Genomic DNA, 20,859 nt, shown 5'->3' with positions numbered 1-20,859 from the left:
ATGGTATTTTATTGCTGCTACTTGTTGATGTTCTACTTCTAATGATGATGCATTATATTGATGGTCGATGAGGATATATTTGCTGTTATTATATGACATATTCCTATGTTGCTATTAGTTGATTTTCGTGTTGATGCACACGTGGAACATGGTGGATGGTAGTGGTTATCATGATTTATCGCAAAATATTCATTGTTGGGATGGTGATGGCCAAGGTGTTGAGTGTCCTTGCATTAACAAATGTTTTGGTTAGTGCTCCTATTTGTTGCTGCCACACATGGAAATTATATTGTTGCTTATGGGGGGGTATTATCTTGATGCATATGCCATGGATTTTATTGTCATTGCACTGTTATATGAAGAATATATCATTTCTCATTGTTTCCATGCACTCATGTTATTTTATATTTTGGGCATGTATAGAAAAGTGCACCATTGTGTGCATATGTAAAAATCATGTACTATCATTTTTTCTCTTTTAGGCTCATTGTTCATGGAGAGACCCATGGTGTCTAGCATGTCTTATCATTAGCTATGTATGGGTCAATTGGAGTCCAAGTAATGTTTCATCTTGTATATCTTTGATGTAGCTCCACATATTGGGTGCATGATTAAACTTGGGTCCATAGAGTCATGGTTGGTGATAGGAGGTTTTATAGAGGATTGTCATGTCAATCCTATGTATTTGTCACAACCATGTATTTGCTCCATGAAGCCTTATATTGTATTTTATATCATGTCCCAAGTTAGTTGGAGTCATGGTCCTTGAGTAGTAGTCTCTTGCACTTGGAAAAGAGGCTTATTGCAACATGCAAATGTATTGCTTCAACATGCATAATATGATTGCAACTCCACTACATGCTTATGGGGAGCATGTTCATTACAAAGATGGTATGAAATTGGCAGAGACATGATTGGAAGCTAAGATTTTTGGTCTACATTAGTCTTGCATCAACATGATGTTGCGTATGACAAGGTGAGTCCTCTCATCTAACACATTATTGGCATTAAATTTAGTGTTGGTATGTCCCTTTTCCATTAATGTCAAAGGGGGAGAGAATTTGGATGGATAGAGAGCAACTTAATTGTTGGACAATGTATAGAGATCATCCTCACTTGTTGGTTGGAGGTTGAAATCAATGCCAGAGGGGGAGTTTGTTGGCATTGATGTCAACAGGTTGGAGATGTTGCTTGTCATGTGCATGTGTGATGGATGCTTGGCTTGATGGTCTTGATAACTGGCATTGATGTCAACTTGCTTGTGACATGATGTTTCTGCTGCTGAGTAGAGATGGCATTGACATGTGATGATTTGTTTGAGGTTGACATGTTGTTGTTGGTTGGAGATGATGCTGCTGCAGGTTGTTGGAGTGCTGATCTAGGTGTTGCATATGTCTCTTTATGTATTGGAGTCATTAGATATGCTGCTACATGTGTTGAGTTGTGGCTTCTTGTGTTGGAGGTGCCTCTATCAGTGTTAGAGACAATTAATGACATGATGCTGCTGCTACAGGAGCTTGGAGATGCTGCTACAGGTATTGGAGATGTTTGGAGAGGTTGTGGTTGTTACTTGAGAATTTGGAGATGTTGGTCTTGGTACTAAGATGGAGATGTCATTGACTTGTTCTTATCAAATTTCATGAGTTTCAAACTTGACACAGAGGTTTGGAGGCATCATAAGGAGCCGAAGAAGGTGTTCCATAAGTTGGCAGAGCATCTGGATTGAAGATCCATTGGTTTTCTTCATCTTTAGCCTCAGTCACATGGAGTCAGGCTCATCAGAGCGACCGAAGAGCTCCAATCACATGGAGGTAGGCTCATGAGAGCCACTGTGACTACCAGACACATGTAGACAGTGTTGTGGGAGCGACCAAGGTTTTTCATGAGAATTTTTCCGCATTCCTCATGTCGATCAACTATTTTTTGTGTTTTGGCAACATCCTTGATAAAAAATTTTCAGTTTATGGTTGGAAAAGTTCGTGGGACTTATAGAAGTTGATTAAAGTTGAAAATATAAAAAAGGCTAGTGGAGTTAGTGGTTGATTGAGTTAATGAGTTGAATTGGGATCAAATCAAGCATATGAAAATGATTGTTGAGCTGAGTAGTTCTCTATAATTATTGAGTTAAGCACTTGAGTTCATCCATATACTGGATAAATCTCATTACTAGTATGGTTGTTTGTCTAGTTGTGGTGTTGACTAAATGTATGTGTGAGAAGAGTGTGCAAACTGTGTGAGTTATATTATGCAGAATTTCTGAAACAATTTGCAGTTTAGCAACAACGAAATGAAGTATGTTTCAACCATCAAATTGGTGCAGTGTGTGAGAAGATGATGTGTGGATTGGAGTAGTATTTTGAGGAGTTGTTTTGGAGCTTGTGTGGAGTTTTTGATTGTAACTTGTGCTACAAATTTTATCATTTAATTGTGCTTAGATACTATGTTGCTGCAGTGCTCATGTTGAGCGAATTGGGAGTCAAGTCTAAAAATATATGAAACAAGGTTTACATGGAGGAAGTGAAGGCATAGAGGTTTCAGAGTAGAGAGTGACTTGGCAGATTCAATAGAAGGGAGAGATTTCTCCATCCAATAGGAGTTGGATAGTCCAATGGCGGTTGGGTGAGGATAGTTGATCTTGGTGGCCTTCAACGGATGGTAGTTCATAGATATGTGAGAGAAATAATTTCCTGTCTCATAGGTGCCAGTATACTGTGAAAATAAGTCGAGTCTTCCGGCTCATGGGAGTGAGCTGATCCATGTAAAATTTATTCAACAAATTAATAAAATAATTGAGCATCGGATTAGCAACAGGGTGGTTTTTTTCCCGGGAAGGGTTTTCCACCAAACGTACTTGTGTCCATTGTGTTGATTGATTTTATGGTTTCATATTTATTTTGATGCTTTGATATATGGTTGTGTGTTTCAATTTGTGCATGGATTAAAAGATTAACATTTGGAGAAACAATTTATATGTGCTCTCACAATTGATTCAAGCCCCCCCCACCTCCCCACCCCCTCTCCCCTCCTCTAAGTAGTGATCTAGTTTCCAACAATATTGACCAAACTTGCAGTGATGAAGAGTACTTCATATTCTCACCCTGTATCTAACAAGGGGGAAATTGATGGAATTGATGGTCTGCTATAGGTTTGAAGATTTGTCAAGCGAGCTTGAGATAAAGATCATAATTTTGCTGCTACAGTCTAGAGTTCGAGTTCAAATTCAGAGTTCTAGACAATGTTGTTGCATTGTTTTGGCATGCTGATGTTTGTGAATGAACACTTCCATTAGCATAAGACTTCAACTTCTAGCTATATTCAAAATTGTTCGAGGAACTACATTGATGGTTCTAGAGTTGAGATTTTGGATTGATCTGAGAACAACTGTGAAGGTTCCAGACGTGGTTGAGACCTTGAGTTCTCCCAAATTTGGGGTATTGTTTGTGGCTTTCTCTTAAAACCCACCATCCTTGGTTTGTGGTCATCCTTGAAAACCATTTCTAAGAGACATTCAACTCTTGGCTGAGGTACATTTTTGCATTTTTAACTCTCTTTCTTGGACTTTGATACATCCCTTCGGATTAAGGGGGGGAATGTTAGACATCTAACCCTTGGGTTATGTTTTGGGTTAGTGTGTATTATGATGATTAGTTGTTAGAGTCCAAAAATACTTGGAAAATGGATCAACAATTTTCTTGTTTTATTAATATGTACACATTGTACATCATTTTGTGAGTGATCTTTAATAAAGTTGATTTCATTTTCCACCAAATTATATGTCTAACAATCTAGACTTGAATGAGATGGTGCATGGAAACCCAAGTGAAATCTGGCCTGTTATAGTATGAGAGGTTTATAAAAGGGATTACTGGTATGGGGGGTTTATAAAAAGGAATAACTTGTAAAATAGGGGAGATTTAGTGTGCATGTATAAATCTTTGGAAAAATGTATGGGGAGGGGATTTAACAAAAGAATTTTGGAATGTATCTATCAATATCTAGTGAAATTAAACTTATTCTTTAATATCTTATGAATGCACATGTTATGTTATAAGTTCAGTAAGTTGACACCCAATGACCAACATGTGGAATTGTTGCCAAAAACTTAACCATTTATAATACCTTAACTATTACATCTTGCTCCAACTTTGTAGGTAATGAGGGGTTGAAAATAAACTAATGGTCTCTTTTCCCAGGAGATAGTGCTTCCCTTCTTACTTGCATAATCACAAATAGCATCTCATCATATGGGAAATCAAGTCCTCCATAAACAACTTCGAAGAGTAACACATTGGTCTTCTTCCTTGTATGAGCATTGCCCTTAATGAAAATTGACATTTATTTCTAACTAATGCATACTCATTGACATCTATCCCTAGCTCAAATGGTTGCTATAATTTGGGCATGGCTAGGATCAAAGAATCATTGATCTTGTTAATGGTTGCTATAATTTGGGCATGGCTAGGATCAAAGAATCATTGATCTTGTTTTTTAAGTCTTTAGATGCTCATTGTTGGTGGTTTATCCTAATTAAGCCTACTTCCTCTGGTAGTCATCACATGCAATAGTGTTGTCCTTTTGGAACAAATTGCAATGAATTTTCTCATATATTGGGTTGTACTCGTAAAACTTTTGATCTCTGTCAAGCTAGTGGGAATAGGCCATTTGAAGATGGGAATCTTGTTTGAATCCATTCTCAGCTCTCAACTATCAATCATATGTCCAATATATATCATTCATGTAGATGTTGGATTATGTAGGTCGGTAGGAAGGTTGCCTCTCCAGGTAGTAAACTTTGTAAAGTGATTTTATAAAGTACTTTTTGTATTTAACTAGCATAAATCCTTTTTAACTTAGGATCTACCAAGCTAGAAGAATCACTCTAAAAGAAGTTTAAATTTTCTCCTTTAAATAGACTATATTCTAGATGAATACCATGGGTTCTCATAAACTTGAGCTCAAAAACAACTAGTAACATCACAAGTCAAGTTTACCTTATTATTTTAGTTTAAATATGTCTTTTTGTTATAACATAGAATTATTTTTATTTTCTTTATGTAAAAATGTTTAAGGTAGGGTTTTAAATATTAGTTAATAAATATAAATATTAATCGTATGATTTTATTTTATTTTATTTTTACTTTATTTGATAAAGTAAAATGTTTACATAACTTTTTTTTCCTTATTTTATTTTTGACCCAGTAAAAATGTTTAAGGTAGGTTTTTTTATATTTTTATTAATAAATATAAATATTAATTGTATGATTTTATTTTATTTTTATTTTTACTTTATTTGACAAAGTAAGATGTTTACATAACATAATATGTAACATCTCTTGCATACTAGGTTGGAGAGCGCCATGGATGAAATGTGACTTATTTGAGCTCAACTAAAAATAAATTCACAACCGTTGATCTTGGGATGACAAAATCTAATCTTAGCCATTGAATTCTAGGTTTAGGGTTTTAGTCATTAAAATGTTATAAAAGGAGATTCGAAGGAGAGGTGAAAACACTATCCACTCCATCTTGGGATGGCAAAATCTAATCGTAGCCATTGAGATTTAGGGTTAGGGTTTTAGTCATTAAAAGGTTATATAAGGAGATTTGAAGGAGAGGTGAAGACACTATTCACTCCGATACTCCAGTGTGCCAAGGAAGGCATGGTCCAAGGAAGGTGCGGAAGGTGCAGCAAGGAGATCTAAATCACAACAAAGGAGGCCTTGATCAAGGAAATCTGAATCACGGACAAGGAGGTAGATCTCAACAAAGGAAGCCTTGATCAAGGAGATCTAAATCACAACCAAAGAGGTCTTGATAAGGTAAAGATCTAGATTACACCCAAGAAGGGCTTCAGTGAACTAGATCTAATTCTTCATTTAAGCCATTATTCCTGGTACTAATCCCAAATTCATAATAAAACACGTTTTTGTTTTTTCCATTTGTGGATTTTCTAATAGTAAATCATGTGCCCAATGTGGTGATGATTTCTGTGTATGTCTAGTGTGCAATTTTAATTTAGAACTTAGCCATGCATAAATTAATAAATAATTTAAGAGTTCGTTAGAAATTTATTGCTAGGTTTAAATAAATTTTAACAAAATAAGTCAATAAAAAGATGCAACACATCACTTGTTAGTCTGGTAAAAGTTGTGAGTGCATTTGGAAACGCCCGTATGGCAGGGCAGGGCAGGGCAGGTGGCATTTCTGTGTTATGTGTCTAGATCTTTCGGGATGTTCTTAGAGATTTCTCTCTTCTTTGGTCTCTCTTTTCCTCTGTATTGGAAATATGTAAATTTTCTTTGTTATAAAGATGATCTGTTTTTTCCTCCAAAGGCGGATTTCAGCGTTGCTTCGACTCAAATCCTCCTTGTCTGGACGCAAATCCACCGCTGGTTTTTGTTTCTGCCGGCAATTTGTTGACGTCTAGGCTCAAAACATATTCTGTTTTCATAGCGGATTTATTGAAAAATAATAAAAATTACAAATATAATCGGATGATTTTGGAATGATTTTTTTTCTTTTTCATTTTATATAAAAAATGAATGATTTATTTTTCAAAAAATTAGTACAAAAGAAAAAAAGGATTCCGATTTCTGAATCTTTGTCCAAGCTTTTCAGGTTAACCGAGCAGATAAACTCCGATATAACGAGTGAGCATGTTTTGGGAAAAAGCTTGTTTTCAGGGCGACGAGCACATCAACTCCAAAATACGAAGTCCAAATGTTTCAGAAAAAAAACTTGTTTTCAGGGGTGCGAGCAGATCAACTCGAAGATATCGAGTCAAATTGATTCGGAAATCTTCGAGTCAAATTGATTCGGAGCTGATCAACAGTCCAGTCAAAATAATTCGGAAGCGGGTATGCTTTAATTAAATATTAGGGTTTCCACTTCCAATGCAAAAGTTTCTGATGTGGAGCGAAAGAAATGATCTAGCTTCTCATCTAATCACGCCAATGCAATTTGACTCCAATTCCATTTCTCTGTATACTTTTCTTTGCTGTTTGCTGTCTGCTTTTGACTGTAAACATTTCTGATATCTTCTGATAATTTCGATTTTCTTGAAATTTTCAGGACCCTTCATTACTAAATATTTACCGAGAATTTTGGAAAGTTCGTTGAGTTTCGAAGAACTTTCGACTTTTTGTTCGATATTTCAGATAGTTCTTTTTTCCTTCCTTGAGAAACCAAGTCAGATTGCTTCCGTAAAAGCTTTTGAAGGCGACGAGCTAGGTGGTCATCATACCGAGGAGCTAATAAACTCTGCGATGCCAAATTCTGAAACAAAAAATAAAAATGATTCGGAAGAAGGTACGCTTTAATTAAATATTAGGGTTTCCACTTCCAATGCAAAACTTGTTCTTGCGGAGCCATAGAAATGCTCTAGCTTCTCATCTAAGCAGTCAATGCAATATATTTCAATTTCTTTGCGTATATTTCCCTTCTGGTCTCAGATAATTTGATTCCAATTCCATTTCTCTGTATACTTTTATTTGCTGTCTGCTTTCGACTGTAAACATTTCTGATATCTTCTGATAATTTCGATTTTCTTGAAATTTTCAGGGCCCTTCATTCCTAAATATTTACAGAGAATTTCTGAAAGTTCGTTTTCTAGAGTTTCGAAGAACTTTCGACTTTTTGTTCGATATTTCAGATAGTTCTTTTTTCCTTCCAAATCAATCCTGGACAATATCTGACCCGATTCTTCTTGCCCCAAATCAATATTTACTGAAGAACACATTTTCAGATAGTTTGGGCTAGCCGGTCATATTTACCACATATTTCTTTCCCTGCAAACATATTTAATTCTGATTTATGTTCTTTGTCATATGATCTGCTTTTAATGAAACTTTAGACTATTTTAATTTCTGATTTTATTTCCATATCACGTGATCTGCTTTTAATGAATCTTTCTCACAGTATAGACTATGTATAAACATGATCTGCTTTTAATGAATCTTTCTCACAGTATAGACTATGTATAAACTATTTTTAATTCTGATTGTCTTTCTATGTTATATTATTAGTTTTTAATGAATTTTTTAATAGTGTTTATATTAAATGTATTGTTATAACAATTTCAAATATCAAATGTATTGTTGTTATAACAACAATTTCAAATACCAAATGTATTGTTTATATCAAATATATAAAATGTATTGTTATAACGACAATTTCAAATATCAAATGTATTGTTATAACAATTTCAAATATCAAATACAAATTTCAAATATAAAATGTATTGTTATAACGACAATTTCAAATATTAAATGTATTGTTATAACAATTTCAAATATCAAATACAAATTTCAAATATCAAATGTATTGTTTACATCAAATATATCAAATGTATTGTTTATATTTGTTTATATCAAATATATGAAATGTATTGTTATAACAACAACAATTCCAAATATCAAATGTATTGTTATAACAATTTCAAATATCAAATACAAATTTCAAATATAAATGTATTGTTATAACACTTTCAAATATCAAATAAAAATTTCAAAATATCAAATGTTTGGTTTATATCAAATATATGAAATGTATTGTTATATTAACAACAATTCCAAATATCAAATGTATTGTTTTTTTTTTTTCCACAGAAAAAAACGAACTTTTTTTTATAAGAAATAAAAAAAGTTACATGCAGATGAGTTAACATTCTGTAATGACCGCCTAATAACTAGGCCAACCCCTCTAAAGAGAGACAACAGCGCACCTACAGCGTGCAGCATGTTAGAACAGACTAAAACACTCGGCCTAGACAGCCGAACCAAAAGCAGAGAGATTATACCAAGTTTGAACTGGGTTCTGTTGGGCCTCCTTTCAAGAGGAAAACGACCCAAACATGCAAAAACCAGCATCATAGCCACACAGCTCAACAAAAAAGGAGCAGAAATGTATCTGAAAACAGTATATAAACCCGAGTTTTTCTATGACTAACAGTTCAAGAAACAGTAATAGGAAAAACAACTATCGTCTGAAAACAAAAGGATGGAATTATGGGTATGGAGGGAGGTCCGACACACGGATCTGATCCTGTATCTGTTCAGCTATTCTCCACGAGCCCATATCTTGTTGTAAACCTGCCTTAGAAAGCCCATCTGCGTCTTCATTGAATTCCCTGTATATGTGTTCAATGAAAAAAACATTAAACCTCTGTTTTAAGATTTGTATTTCTTCTAAAAGAGGCAGCAGCATATAATTTTGACATCTGTACTTCCCAATAACCCAGTTTATAACATTCAATGAGTCTCCATAAATCTGAATGGTGAGGATGTTATATCAAATGTATTGTTATATTAACAACAATTCCAAATATCAAATGTATTGTTATAACAATTTCAAATATCAAATACAAATTTCAAATATCAAATGTATAGATGCTAGTGCATAAGCATAAGAGTTGCTTATCGAGTTCAAAAATAGACAAAAATGTTCAGTTATGTATCTCCACGCAGGGAGTCTTGATGACAGTTCACATTGTTCCTGTGCTCTCTCTTATAGAGAGAACTAAATCAAAATTTGAATTCTGTCTCTTCTCAGAGAGAGAATCTAAGTATCAAAATCAGTACCATATGTCTTGTGTAGTTCATGAAGTGTAGAAAATATAAATAACATAATATATACAAGTTAAACAAAATATAGAGCCTATAGCCCATTTTCTCTGAGTTCCACAAATGGTCTGTGATAGTGCTGGTGCAAAGTCCCATCAATCTCTTCTTGTATCAGCTAGTCATCGCTTTGTCTAAGTGCTTCCTCTTTGGAAAGGTAGTTTGACCTCAAATTTTGCTCCCTGTAAATGTGGCGACAGGCAAAAGAGTCAAAAGTAGATATCAATCTGTGAGCCTCTTCTAATATATGCCTCAATGAAAATGCATTGCAGTGAGATTCTTTATTTAACCAGTTGCAAACGATTTTGGAATCACCAAATAGTTGAAGATGTCTGCAATGCTTTTCTAATGCAAAATGTATGAGATGTTTTGTAGTGCATAGTTCAGCATAATTGTTTGTTCCCCTGCCTAATCTCATTTGAATTTTGAAACAATGAGTTTCATTTAGATAAAGTATGCCTCTTATGCAGAACCATCAAAGTATGCCCACGGTATTGATTTGTCAATGATTTCAGGCTTAATAATACGGGGAGGGGTATTTGAGTCCTCCTCGAGTAAAAGATTGAAATATGCAATAGTTTTGATCATGATAGTGGGCCAATGGGGTATCGTGTGTTTAAATATAGATTGATTTCTTGCAATACATAGTGACCAGCAAATAAGGAGAGGCATGTTCCTGGATTTGCCATTTTGATTTTCACACCATGTGCTCTAGGCGTCCTTAATGTTGCAGGGCCATGCCAGTTTTTTAAGCTTGGATAGTGAGCTATAATGGAGTTCCAATGCTCCTTGGTGATGGGGCAGTTAAGGAAGAGATGTCCAGTACTCTCCTCATCATTACGACACAATTGACACCAGAAAGGGCCATGGAAGATCTTTTCATCAAATTAAGACCCGCTGGAATCTTTTCGAACAAAATTCCACATAAGTAAGCGGGTTCGAGGGGCAGCTTTGAGCTTCCAGAGTAATTTCCATGATATCAAATGTATTGTTATAACAACAACAATTTCAAATATCAAATGTATTGTTATAACAATTTCAAATATCAAATAAATATCAAATATATTGTTATAACAATTTCAAATATCAAATGTATTGTTTATATCAAATATATCAAATGTATTGTTATAACAACAACAATTTCAAATATCAAATGTATTGTTATAACAATTTCAAATATGAAATAAATATGAAATGTATTGTTTATATAAATGTATTGTTATAACCACAACAATTTCAAATATCAAATGTATTGTTATAACAATTTCAAATATCAAATAAATATCAAATGTATTGTTATAACAATTTCAAATATCAAATGTATTGTTTATATCAAATATATCAAATGTATTGTTATAACAACAACAATTTCAAATATCAAATGTATTGTTATAACAATTTCAAATATGAAATAAATATCAAATGTATTGTTTATACAAATGTATTGTTATAACAATTTCAAATATGAAATAAATATCAAATGTATTGTTTATACAAATGTATTGTTATAACAACAACAATTTCAAATATCAAATGTATTGTTATAGCAATTTCAAATATAAAATAAATATCAAATGTATTGTTTATATCAAATATATCAAATGTATTGTTATAACAACAACAATTTCAGGCAGTTAATCTTTGGAGAAGGAATCTTTATGGCTCAAGCAGCCCTCACAGAGAGCACAGTGTTAGTTGGAAGGGTGAGAGGCCGAAATTACTCCTCGATACGCCTTCGAAAGTGGAAAACGGAAATTAGGGGGAATCTCCTCATACACCTCCTAAGTATCCTCTCGCTTTCCAGGGGTTGGTTTGCTCTGATTTTCTCTCATCTGGACCAGGTAGACGGGGTCCTCACGCGGTACTGGCACATCGAGATGACACCAGTGCTATTGAAGCGATGGTCGCCAATGTTTGACCCAAAAAAGGAATATCATGGAGCGGGGCCAATCTAGGTCCGATTACCTGCTCTCCCGTTACAATTTTGGGGGGAAGAAATCTTCAAAGTAATAGGAGATGATTTGGGTGTCTATCTAGATCATGATAGAACCTACCAAGACACAGGATGCCTAGCATTGGCACTTATTCTAGTGCATCTAGATACCAGAGAAGGTCTAGTAGAGAGAGCTACCTGCTTTAAATGGGTGACATCACTCGAAGGAAAATTATAGATTACGAAGGCATTCCCTTCTGTTGCCGCAAATGTCACGAATTGGGGCATTTATACAAAGACTATCCAAGAATTTCAGGGCAAAATCAGATCTCGACCAAAGTGTTGGTCTCAGCCTCCACTCAAACTCTGGATTCAGATTTTGATTCTCAATTGGACCTCCAAGAAAGTACTCCGCCCTTTAGTCTAACTCCGTAGTGGGCCGTAGCTCACCATTTCACAAGGGCATCAGATTGATCCCCTGAAAAGTCGAGATCCCGCGACAAGGCTTTCGCGAGTACTAACCTTTCCTGTCTATCTGGGAACTTCATTTTCACTAATTGATGGTGTGCTGTCAACATGATCACCAGAGGTTGATGACACCGGATGGTGCGAACGGGGAGACCATTCTCTCAAGATCCGAGGAATGGATGGACAATCTCTATGAAAATGGTCTCCTCTACAAATTAAACAAGGATATCTGGGAGATTTAGTGTGCGTATTTTCACTAGATGATTCATAGTTTCTCCCTTGCTTAACTGACTTATTCTTCTTCTTCTCCTTCCCTTTCTTCTTCTTTTCAGCCATTTGGTTACTAGTATCACTATTTTCACCAAGCAAAGAGGAAGAAGGGGAGGGAGAAACAAACGAAGTAGAAGGTGAAGGGTCAACTTCAGTATCAAATGGTTGCTGATTCGATTGCTGAGGAATCATGGTGTTTTGAATGACAGAGGCTGAGAATAGCCATACCGGCAGACCAATTATGATTCTTGGAAGGGACAATGTGGCCATGTATGGAGCACCAATATCTCCCCAAGAAGAGAAAGGACTAGGATTCCCCCCAAGAGGGATTCCTTGATTGGTGGACTCCATTATCTCAACCCAAGATCAACGAAGGAACAGGGATGTTATTTTGAATTAAATAAATTTTTATGACGCTTTGACACAACTTTGATTTTTCAATTTTTAAGAGTTGAGAAAAAGCTAAAGATGACTCTAGTCCCCTTCGATTTTTAATGAGCCTGAAGTGACAAGTGCTCAGATGGACCTTTCCTTTTAAGGAGTTGAAAAGGAACGAAAGTGACTACTCTGGAAATCTAGACAGAGGTATTACCAAACCAATCACAAAACTGCAATATACACCTTGGTGATAAATTAAAGAGAAATTACCAAGGACTTATGTATGGCAGTCAATCTTCACGAATGCTGTGTTCAGTGCATTGCGATCGATAGAGCAGTAGACACGACTTCCTATGGATAAAGGATATAAGCCTATTGTGGTCTCCCAATATATACTCGACGGTATGGGGAGCACAAGTCCGTACTAGCACTTGTCGTATCAAAGAGGAGGAATCACCCAACCTTCGATGAAAATGATAGTTACTAGATTTTACAACGTCAGAACATGTCTCTAGCCTAGACCTCTAGATGTGTTGCGTTAGGTTCCAAAGCGTTGTTAAGTTCATTGAAATTTATTTTAGAGTTGATCTTGCTTAGAAGTTTGCCTTTCAAGGTTCACCACGTGATGTAGATGTAAAATTCCTAGATATTCAATCTAAAATGATCAACAATCATTGTTTATTTTTTAGCAATGAAAATCCTAGCTACTAAGGAAAGAAGATTACGATTTCCTTCAAACAGAGAGAAAAGAGCACACACTAAATGCACTTTTCCTAAATCATTTTTCGCACACAGTCTAAATACAAATGCAAATGCATGTATTTGTTTTTCATTCCCTTTAATGTGAAGAATGTAGAAAAGGAAAACTGAGTATAGATCTGAAATATTTTCTTCAAAGCGACATTTCGACAATTTATTTTCAAAATGAAAGAAAGACTAAAGCTTTCGACACTTCAAATATTAACAATCCAAATCAAATACACGTCAAAAGGTTCAATCGACTATCTAGAGAAGGAAGAATTTACGACACTTCTCTTCTTTGAGACAAAACGACAACTAGGACAATTTTGCACCAAAACGACAGTTCGATTCGAGTAACTTTTTGACTAAGGATCGTAAATGATGGAAAAATACATAAAAATATTTACTAATCCTAATCAATGGAGGCTGGACTATGCAAATCAAGGAGGCTTTAACAATGAGATACTGATCACAAGCAGCGAAACAACTAAATAGAGCTGGAAACAAGGACAAAAAACCCAAATTTCAAAGAGAGAAATAAGATTACACGGTCATCGCACCTGTGCTTCACAGAAACAGGGATGCATCTCACTTGCTACACATGGGAGGTGTGACGCATACTGGTTTCCAGTGATGGACAATGCGATGGGCCAAGGAGCAAAACTGGGGTGGGTTTTTGCTCAAATTTGCAGCTGAGTTCAGTGATTTAAGCTGAGCTATGATGGATAGTAAAAAAAAAAGTACAGGGGTATGATCTTAGGATGTTATTGAGCTACCACAAGGGTGTTTAGAACGCTTGCAAGTCAGATGTTCAGCTCATAAACTAAACCGGAGGTTGACTGAAGCAACATTCATCTACTATGCACTTACAAAGCAAGAGCAGTTCGAAGGCTATCTGGCTAACTTCAGGCTCCATTTATAGCTTATAAAGCAAACAACAATAACACAAAAACAAACTATTTGCTCCCCAGTGGAGTCGCCATTTTGTTTCCAGGAAAACTAGTGTCTTTTCGATCTACTAGTCCCACTAAGATCGACAGCTATCTTAGAAACAAACAATCAAAGCAATTTGTGATTTCCTCTATGTATGATAGATAAGAGAGAAGCAAAGGACCAACCTGAATCTTTTGCTTGACTCCTTGCTCGATTTCTCTCCCCTTTGATAGAGCTTGCAACTCCTATCCTACTTGTCCCGCTTAGAGAATACTTGTAGAAACAAAGTAACAGAACACCATCAAAGCATCTCGATCTATTATATCATAAACAATGTAGAATCAGAAATACATTGAACATACAATGGCATTTACAAAGAACAAGATTCACAAGCACATGATTGTATGGAGGAAAACTCATAGAAATTTATTAAAATAGAAGGGAGAATTACAACCCAGCTGTCTGATCCAGCATCATCCTCCCAGCATCAAAGCCCTCTTCACCTCATGAAAAACAAGATCACCCAAGAATGCAATGCTTCTTCTCAAAGACAAATTATCAGCGCCTCCTTACAAATTACAAAATTCCAGCCTCCAGATCTCTCAGATGAGGGATCCATTTATAGATGTTTGCAGAGGTGTGAGTCATCTCTGGGTTTTTGATTAGTTTCATTCCACTTGTAGTTCTTAGTTCCACTTGGAGATTTCTTGGATCTCTTACTCATCCCTGGGTGAATTCAGAGAGGCAAGTGTCATAGGAGAAGTTTCTAGAAGATTCCATGAGCATCCACTTAGCAAACTGTCTCAGAAATTTGTCCATTCTCACTCATCGCACCTCACAGAAGGCTTCTTTAGTATGCATCACACCTGGCTAGTGTAGGAGTCAGTATGCATTGCACACTGACAGTGGAGCAATCAGTATGGTCTAGTTTTGGCCAGTTCTGAGTGGATTTTTTAGGTGGAAATTTTGGGGAATGATGTAATCAATTGACTATGATCCTTTAGGGTATGAAACAACACTTTTAGGGGTTAAAGAGCCCTTGGTTTATCGACATATAAGAGTGGGGTTGCAGTGCCCAAATATGTCTATAACACTTGGGACCTTTGACAGACTGTAAGATTATCTATAGAAGCTACCAAGTTATACACAAGTTCACCTATAAATATCAATTAACAAAGTATGTAAAGAGTATTACCTCAAGTCTCCTTCTAGATTTGTTTGGAGATCGCAATGCAACCAAGAGGAACTCCCTCAAAGCCGGCTCCAAATCAATTTCTGCACAAAGGAAAGGCAAATACAATCACCGCATACAACCTAAAAATCGATATATGAATACACAACGAACATATATTTGCATACAACTAAACTACTCATACACACAAGTATCGAATGCACAACTTAATGAACAATGTTACCGACACTATGGAGTAGGGAACACAATTGCAGTTCTGTATTAATAACGAAAGAGTGATTACAACCATCCGTTGTATGAGCCTTCCTTTGTCCCTTCCGCTTCTCTCTCTCTCCCCCTTCTAGCTCACTTCTTCAGATATGAGATGGATCTCAACAGCTTAGTAGGCTATCCTTTCAAATGCTCTGACCCCTTTCACAATGACCCTCTCACTGCTTATGTAGCAATCGAGTTAGGGTTGCCAAGCTCCTCATAGAGTTCACTAGGACAAAAGCAATGAACTTGGTCTGCTTTTCAGATCTTTCCCTTTTGCCTTCTTTTTCAGATTGGAATTTCTCCAAATAGTTTGATTTTTGGATGTTTCCTTGCTTTTCTTGAGCAAATTTAGGGACAAATATCTAGATATTTATGAGTCAATTCATTGGTTTGACCCTTGGAACTTCCCTTAGTTTCACTAACGCTACCCTTGGTCTAACAACTTGAGTTAGTAGGGTCACTAACGCACCCTTAGGCTTGGTAACAAGCTTTATAAAGCAGGTTTTCAGTGTGCAACCAACGTTAGTGCGGAATCAAGGCCTGCAATTGTGGTCTTTGCTTCAGTCATGCTGTTCTTCACCTCTGAGTTGATGAAGAGGTCATTTTGTTGTATAACAGATGCCCCCTAAAGTATGGGATTAGAGGCAGAGACGATGGCCAAAATACTTTACTAAAACTGTAATTTTTCTATCGAAATGAGAGAGAGAGAAGCTTCAGGCGGCAAGGAAAACCTGATACAACACATATATATAAAATTGCTAAAATCATGTCCTGAGTCGGGTATACCCATGCTCAGTAGCTATGTTAGAGTGATTTTATCTAAAGAGATATGACCATGCTGGTCGTCGATAAGCACAATGCGGGTCTAGTGTCATAATAGGATCATCCTGAAACAATTGTCTCCAAAAAACAATATCTGCAGCTTGGGAGAGGAAACAAGGCTGAATGATGCAAGCCTCTATCCAAGGTCTTGATTTCCGCTTCACCGAACAACATAGATCGATACATGTGAAAAATATGCTTTGATGTCAAACATGCACGAAATCATCTGATTACCAGTCAATAATGGAGACCGTTAATAGACACGAGGAAGACAACTGATAATGGTGATGGTCTCCAAGATGCATAGTGTAATTTAACGAGTGTGAAAGATGTCTTTGTCATTGAACACCTGTAGAATCGCTTAACCAAGAGCCAATAATGAGAACCCCTGATCAAACACAAGGTAACCTGCCACTAATGTCTGCAAGTACCAAGGCACTGAATGTGTTTCTAGGTTATCTTCCTAGATAGAGTGTTGAAGTCGATAGGAAGAAACCTGTCAAAAGGTAGGAAATAATGTGTCCTACATCAATCGACACGAAACATGACAGGAATGATTTTGTTTTTTGAGGAATCTTTTGAGCATTTAGATCTAAGAAACGTAGGGCATGATTAAAGGATATGTTTGATGGGTTGATGGAGGAAACAAATGGGTAACCTTTGAACAATAGAAGGCACAACAATGGTTTTAACCAGACAACACTAGACTCATGAACACTACAGAGTGTTAGGATACAAAGACGCAATTACATCAGGGTATATAGAATAAACTCATAGGATGGTAGGGTTCATATTGAGAGGCCATCAAAAGGAGGTTTATCTAAGGGAGTGCCATGTTCAAGGGAACGACTACTGCCAAGCCACACTCTCTAATATGGAATACAATTGTATTGTCCACTTTCACCGTCTGATTAATTTAATGAGTCTAGACAGCTAAACTCATCAATCTTTTCATGTTTAAAGAGTTTGAAAAGGATCGCAAAAAGAATGACTCTTTGCCCTATCTGATTAGTTTAATGAGTCTAGACAGGCAAACTCGTCGATTTTTTCATGTTTTAAGAGTATGAAAAGTATCGTAAAAAGAACGACTTTATATCTTGTCTGTGTAATTTAAAGAGTCTAGACTAGATAACTCAGTGGTATTTTCATATTTAGAGAGTCTGAAAAGATCATAAAGTGCAACTCCATGGTGGTCCCTTTGTCATAGTTGTTAATCGGGTGCAACAAAAGATTAATAGTATACCCGGATCAGTTACTTTTCCGTTAGTTAATCTATTGAATCCAAATAAAGAGAAACCTACTTTCAATAGATGTCGACCTCATTTTGTTACGAGTAAGAAGCGTCGGACTAAACTCGTTTTTCGTCGTCAATTTTTAATGAGTCGTGCGACGACAAACTCAATACCTTCATCAAAATTTTTAATGAGTCAGATGAAGACAACTCAGGGTATATTTTTCAGTTTAGTGAGCGAGAAAAAGAGGGAAAAGAATGACTCATCCCTTCTTCATAGTTTTAACGAGCTTGAAGGAGAGGAAAATTAGGGGATTTTTCGATTTAAGAGCGAGAAAGGGTCCCAAAAAGGAAAGTGTTCTTGCTACTGCTGTATATTTTTAACTAGCCCGGTAACAAAAACTCAGAATTTTTCAGTTTAACGAGCGAGAAAAGTACCTAAAAGAATGCTTGGGTCATCTTTACAAAGTTTAACGAGCCTAAAGACAAAGCTCGAGATTTTTTCAGTTTAAAGAGCGAGAAAAAACGCCTAAAAAGAATGCTCCTTCGGTCTTTTTTAGTTTAAAGAGTTGGAAAAAGATCAAAAAAGAGTTTCTCAGAGCATTGTCGTATGGATTTAACGAGCGCAAAGATGAAAACTCGGAGATGTTTCTATTTTTTAAAGAGCAATAAAATGTTTCAAAAAGTGCTCTAATATCTTCGTTGTAGTAGTTTAACAAACCCAAAGAAGGAGACGCGAGGTTTTTCAGATTAACGAGCAAGAAAAATACCATAAAAATAACGCTCGATATTCTTCATGGTATTTTAACGAGCCTGAAAAAGGAGACAAGGATTTTTCAGATTAACGAGCAAGAAAAATACCATAAAAATAATGCTCGGTCTTCCTTGATCTCATGCTTGACAATAGAAGGGTCTATGCCATGCATTTCCTCATAAGACCAAGGAAAAACATCGCGGAAGTCCCTAAATGGTTAGGTGAAGCTCACAATTTCCTCAAGATTGCGATTGGCTCCAATCTGTATGTGTTCCATGATGCCTATCTTGATAGAAATATCAGTGAGCAATGTTTTTGAAATATTGCCCATGTTTCCTTCCGCCTCCAAAGTTTGGAGGATCGTATAGGGTGAGGAAACAATTTATGGTATGTCAGGGGACAAGATTTTTAGAGGCATCATGTCCAAATCAGATATCAGAACATGATGGTGCAAGTCCTCCCAAGGTTGCTCTTCTAACCTCGTGATCTTTCTAATAGCTTCGTCCATAGGTAGGACTTGATTGAGTGGATTGAAAGAAGGAGCGGTTATGGGAGGGGCAGTGGTACCATTGGCCAAAACCAAAGTGACTGGAGATTCAGATGCAAATTGAATGGCTTGGTAGGCCGATTCAGCTGGTGACAACGGCATTTTCTCTCCGTATGTGTCAATGTCTGAAGGAGCCGGTAGGATCCATGGATTGGTCTGTTCATGAGGAATAGATGAAAGCATATTGACCATCTGTGAAACCTTCAGTGGCTGAAGAGGGAAACAACCCATGAGGGAAGAAGCCTTCAGTAGACCAGTACCTAAATTGACGTAACTGTCAGTTCCACCTCCTACTAGGGGTATGGAGCCACTTGGTAATGGTGAATAATCAGGGGTGCAGAAAGACAACTAATCTACCATAATTATCTGTCTATCCAATGGAAATTGGATGATGTGAAAGACAACAGATACGACGACTATCATGGCATATGTCCAATTGCGACCAACAGGAGATTATAGTCAATTTTTCTGTCTACGACTTCTACGTCCACCATTACAGTTTTCCCAATCAAAGTGATGGGAAAACTGGCTAGGTATCCTTTTGGGATAAAGGTGTGGCCGTCAAAAGCTTTCAGGGAGTTTGATGGTGGGGATAGGGTTGGAGAACCCAGGGCAGGCCAACTTGAAGCCGACATGATGCAGGTTGAAGCACCTTCATCGATGACAGTTCTGTGTATACCTTTACCTTTTGAAGTTATATGCACCTGGAATGCAAGCTGGTGAGAAAGGGGAGGTTTACACTTGTCCATGTTGAAAATAGCAAGCATGGAATCCTTTGGGTCAATACCACCAATAGCCGAAAGCAAAGCTTTTCATTGTGTTGGGCATGTTTGTAATACTTTGAGCGCTGACATAGCCAACGACGCTTGTACCAAATCTTCTACAATGTTGTAGTTTTTGGCGGCACGTGCAGATGTATTATGCGTTGTGTGTCGAAGTGCCCCTTTTAGGGGTCGAATTACAAGATCCTCAACCAATCTTTCGATATGCAAATCGTTGGGCGGTGGTGGGTTTTGACCTGAGGATGGTTCTACTGCAGAAGCGACAGGAGCTCCATAAGATTTGGCTCTTGTGGCAAGTTCTACCGTTTCAAATGTAAAAATGGTAGAAGATCTTTCACCAGTTGAAGGATGCTGTGAACCATCGTTGCCCCCTTGTGAGGGTTGCGGTTGGTTTGCAATAAGGTTTTGTTGTTGCTGAGCGGGAAAAGGATTATTCAGGACATTGGTGGTCATACCATTATCCTTTCTAGCAATGTATTCTGTGCATTCTTGAAGACGCGGACAACGCCAGGTCATGTGGTCTTCAGCATAGAGTTTGCAAGGAAATGTGGCGGGTTTATCCTTTCCATCATCAGTAGGCACAACAACCTTCTTTTTTGGGTTTGGCTGCTTTATTGACTGCTCTTCAGAAGAAGTGGTATTTTTCTTTTTCTTTTTTTTCTTACCACCGAGATTTTGTGTAGACTGCACAGAGTTTATCTGAGTTGTAGGAAGAGTAGTCGATTTAGTAGTAGTGGAAGCATTGAGGTTACTGGGAGCATGGGGGATTATGTCGTAAAGAGTTCTAGACTGTGAATATATAAAATATAAGTGCTGGGCATGACGTATGGATTGGTCTTTTGTGACCACACCACCTAGATCGACATCTCTAGCGATTTGCGGGAGTAAGGACCAGCAGAACCAGTTCGTTACAAGAAAGTCTGGAAGGGGAGCTTT

At 36.8% G+C, this 20,859-nt stretch overlaps 1 long non-coding RNA gene across 1 annotated transcript; it reads left to right on the top strand.

The window, feature by feature from the left end:
* Positions 1-6,463: 6,463 nt before the first annotated feature.
* Positions 6,464-7,874, top strand: LOC149199151 (uncharacterized). The gene is made up of 3 exons (XR_016253241.1): positions 6,464-6,857; positions 7,072-7,308; positions 7,561-7,874. It is a non-coding gene; the product is annotated as an uncharacterized LOC149199151 (long non-coding RNA).
* Positions 7,875-20,859: the final 12,985 nt, after the last annotated feature.

The sequence above is a fragment of the Pinus tabuliformis genome, chromosome 2_1 (genome assembly GCF_031772625.1).
Source record: "Pinus tabuliformis cultivar Carrire ecotype Pingquan chromosome 2_1, CPIR1, whole genome shotgun sequence".
Lineage (NCBI taxonomy): Eukaryota > Viridiplantae > Streptophyta > Pinopsida > Pinales > Pinaceae > Pinus > Pinus tabuliformis.
This window is presented reverse-complemented; position numbering and strand designations above follow the sequence as displayed.